Below are 4,431 nucleotides of genomic sequence, written 5' to 3'. Positions count from 1 at the left end.
TGGGAGTGGGGGTGGGTAGGGCGAGAAGTAGAAGCAGACAGTAGGCAACCTGGGAGATCTTTATTTCCATAAAGTAGCAGGGCATCTTGGCTGGATGACATAGTCTAACTTTCTGGGTTTCTTTTTTTATGGAGGGCAAAAACTTTATTTTTTGTTTGGGATAGGTAATTTCTTAGACTTACTGTGTCGGGTGTGTGATTGGTTTATTTCCTTAGAATTGTTCCAGTCTCTACACCATATGAATTGAGAGCAATTACCTGAATGTTTCTCTTCCATGATACCCCATGAAATAAATCCCTGTGTCCATGTCTAGTTTTGTCATGCATTTGTCAACTTAATCAAATTACGTGTTTTGAGACTTGTGGAGCTATTTCTTTTTCAGCAAGTCATGTTTTTCCATCTACATTTGACATTCATTAATCTTCTATTGCGTATCATCCAGATGCTGCCCACTATTTCATGTTTGTGGACTTTGCGTGGAGGGATAGCATACAGGCAATACCTCCTTCCTTCCCCACCATACAGCACGAAAATGAAAACATATGAGCATAACTGAATAGACTCCTCTATTGACAAATCTAAACTAGATTATGATCTGATCAGCAAGAAAAGGGAGGAAGCAAAACCTTTCGTAACTCAAATTGAAGTTTTTGATAGCTAGGTTTTGGATCAGAGCCTAAAATCAACCCTTCTACCCTATGTGTATTGCTATAGCTATGCACGCAGCAACTAAACCAGGAGTCAAAAGAGGATGAGATCTCTTTAAAAGCTTTCAGCAGCTGACTATGCCTTTCAGATGATCATTTACCACTTTCCTAATTAAAGAGATTCAGTATTTGCTAAATGTGTGCCATAAGCATACAGTAAGTGGGAGAAAAAGCGTAATTTGTGAAACCTTACATAAACTAAAATGCAGGTGCTGGATAACATCTGTATAGACAAAAGCAACTCCCTGCAAGACATATCTTAGCGAGAAACTGTCAGAGTAAATCTTTTAAAGACTTCTAAATTAGATGCTGAAATAGATTTTTCCACTGAATAAACCTATCATGGTATTACTACATTTATCTTTAAGAGACCACCCTCAGACTGCATTAAGGAGTGTGTAGTGTAATAGTCTGAGGTGGAAAATATGTTCAGTTGAGATGTCATAGTATTAATTGGTCTATTCAACAGATAGGGAAAGCAAAACTTTTTTTTTTTACTTTCTTTTATTATCTTTTTAAAATGATACTCCCTCTAGTACCAAGTTTGCAGTATTTAAAAACGTTTTTAAGAAATGCTGAGAAGTGCATACCATAAAATGTTTGATTTTTTCAAACTCTTTGATTCTGTAATTAGATCCGTTTTACCTTTGCAATATTTCAAAGTAAAAGCTAAATTCCTGTCCTGCATTCGTAGACAAACATCAGTTTACTTTAGATTAAATGAAAATGCAATTAAAAGAGTATATTACTTTGTGTAGAGAAGAGTATTGTCCTCTGCTCCTACTTAATAATTCATATGAAAAAGATTATATTTAGACAACCTGAATTCCACGGAAGTTCTGTATCTGGTGTTTTCTCTGGATAAAACGCTTCCAAAAACTTCTAGGCAGAAAAGACAAAACACCAAGTTCAGAGGCTTTGATGTCTAAATATAGTCCTAAATTCTTTTATAATATTAAGCAACTTAATAATAAACTGTATTTTGCTGTGCAAAAGAATGATCCCATCACTTCTTGCAGAAATCTGTGCATAGTCATTAGACCATATTTTGAAGTCTGCTTGAGAAGAAGAAAGTCACAATCCAACCATAATCCATGGTAGATGTTTTTCTTGTATAGTTGTGTGACTTTTGCTTTTTCCTCCTCATCTGAGGTTTTATAACAACCCTGTCCTATTGTAGGAGCCAGTAAGAAACTTACACGTCCAGGAACATCTCCAAGGTGCTTAGGAATGAAAACCATCCTGCTGCTATCTCTGTCCACACCAGAACTGAATTCATAACGTTGACTTTAAGAGCAGCATCCAGATGGAAAAATGTTGCAGGAGAGAGGTTTCCTCATGGTACACGTCCCAGAACAATTGCGTTGCCAATTGCATTACTTCAGTTGTATGATGTGCCACACTTTTGAAAGTCACACCTTTGAAATAGACTTTTCTGTAGACGTACCTGCATCTATATTTTTTCTCCCTTTTTTTCCTTCTCCCCTTCTTTTTATTTTATTTTTTTCCCATCCATGTGCTATTTCAGAGCCTTCCTTTCCTCTTGAGCTAGAGCTAGACAAAAGAACTTTGACTGTTGTGTCAAACATGATACATGAATGGAAGCCAAGTTGAAGGGGTGTTTAAATGTTCACATTATAGCAGGTACTGTAACTGAGTGCACTTGGGCAATCCACATAACCTTTTATTGTGGTTAAGTAAACACTTTTAAGGGAATATATACATTCTCTCATCTAGCTTTGTGCCCACAGTGTGTTAAAATAAATTTTGGACAGACAGATACTCTTTGAAAAAAATGTAACAGTTTCATTCACACTCTTCAAAGAAGTGATTATATAAGCACTAGATAAATTTGCCACAGTCCTTTTAATGAAATTGAATTACCTAAGGTACAGCAAAGGTTCGTTGTGAGGTGTAATAGCAATATACCTTACTGCTCTGTAAAGCATGGAAACCAAACATGACATTTTTCATCTCTCATGAAACCTGTTGTAACAGTAAGGCAAATTGATTGTGGGTTCTTCCACAGAACTTCTAAAAATTTGGGTCTGCAGATCTGTGGGGTTCAGTTCAAACACATTCCCTTTTTGCAACAAAATGTGTAATACCTGTGCTGCTCGTTTTAGTGCATTGCCCTTTTCTCTGTGTCACAACTACGGCTTCCCTAGGGAAGGGAATGCGTTCCTCTGCTGCTGCCAGCAGGCAGGAGGTAGCAGAGAAGCACAGTGCCAGGCAGGCATTTCTCTCCCACTGGTCGGGGGGCTTGCAGGAAGAGGCATCAATGCCCGGCTTCCCTTGGCCATTTCTCATGGTGAAAGGCTGAGCAGCAGTTGTGCTAGGATGCATAAGCTTAGCCTCTTGAAATTCCCTGTACCAAGCATGTCGGTGTCTGCAGAAGGTAGTAGCAGAACTAGCATTTCTGTCATTGCACTTTAGGCATTTTATCCTCATTCAGGCAGTTCACTTACATCTTTGAAAATGCAAAGAAATACTGCATTCCTATTGACAGTCCTTGATTAATGGATGCAGACATGTCCACCTTCTAAATGACTCAGCCTGAAGCTATTAGCTGAACAGAAGAGCTTAAATAATTTCTGATTTCTCACAGTGAATCTCTCCCCCGGAAGTTTTGTCTCTTTTTTTCCTCTGTTCTTTCTCAGCTTTCTCGAAGGAATGCTCTTGCAGTGTGGGAGGCAGGCTGGCGTCCTATCAGTAACTTTATTGGAGTTATTATACACTCCTTGCTTTTAAAAATCAAATTGTTTATTTAGGAGCTCATGTTAACCTGATAGTGATGGAATGAAGTGCCTCAGCTTGGCATTCACTGTAAGTGCAAGCAAAGAAGAGGCTTCAGTTTGTTTAACCGACCTTTAACAACAAAAACTCCTTGCTTATGGATGCCAGTATATGGATATGGTCTGCAAGAGAAATGTTTGAAGAAACATGGAATGGAATTGCTGCCCAAAGATCCATCCCAAAGATGCCTAAATTCTCTTTGTTTCTTGCGTATTTACATAGAATTGAGAGGTATTATCTTGCCTTGAATGGTTGAAGTTCTCCTTGGTGACCTTTAGAGGCTCTTTACATAGTCACTAGAGGGAAAGGAAGATATTTCTCTCAAGGGTGATTCAGATCAGGATGCTATTTTAGATTTATTTTAGATCTTTTTATTTATGAACGGCTAGTAGTTTCTATAAAGTATTTGTCAAGTAGTATCATTGCACTGGGATATTTCTTTTCCCTAGTTTCTTGTTGATTTAGCTCAAAAACTATTGTTTTAAAAGTCTTTGCTGCTTTGTTCAAGACCTCTATTTCAATCATCTCAGTAGCCGTATCATCATAAGGTTTTCTTTTTCTTTTCTTTTTGTTTTTAATCAGAGTGTACCCCTGTGAATTAGACTTTACTTCTGTTCCTTAATGGGGATAGATTTGGAGAGAAACAGTTCAGACAAAAGATCCCAGACCATGATCACTATAGCTTGACTTACCTGAAAAAAATAAAATTACATTGCTTTTCACCAAAGTAAAAAAATACTTATTTTTTCTTTAAACCTGTCCAATTTTTTTCAGTCTTAACTGCCTGTTTCAAGGCCTGTTATTTCTTGACCATGCGACTACGGCGAACCTAAAACAGCTTGCCTTGTTTGAGGTCTTTTAATGAGCTTGCTGTTGAACCATTGGCACAGTAAAACTAGTGTGATACAGAGGAACAAGTTTGTAGGGA

At 37.6% G+C, this 4,431-nt stretch overlaps 1 protein-coding gene across 1 annotated transcript in view; it reads left to right on the top strand.

The window, feature by feature from the left end:
- PDGFC (platelet derived growth factor C) overlaps positions 1-4,431 on the top strand; it is a gene marked incomplete at its 5' end in the record, with an annotated part of 50,610 nt that overhangs the window by 43,804 nt on the left and 2,375 nt on the right. The window lies entirely within an intron of this gene.

Source organism: Buceros rhinoceros, unplaced genomic scaffold (assembly GCF_000710305.1).
Source record: "Buceros rhinoceros silvestris isolate BGI_N320 unplaced genomic scaffold, ASM71030v1 scaffold10169, whole genome shotgun sequence".
Taxonomy (NCBI): domain Eukaryota; kingdom Metazoa; phylum Chordata; class Aves; order Bucerotiformes; family Bucerotidae; genus Buceros; species Buceros rhinoceros.
This window is presented reverse-complemented; position numbering and strand designations above follow the sequence as displayed.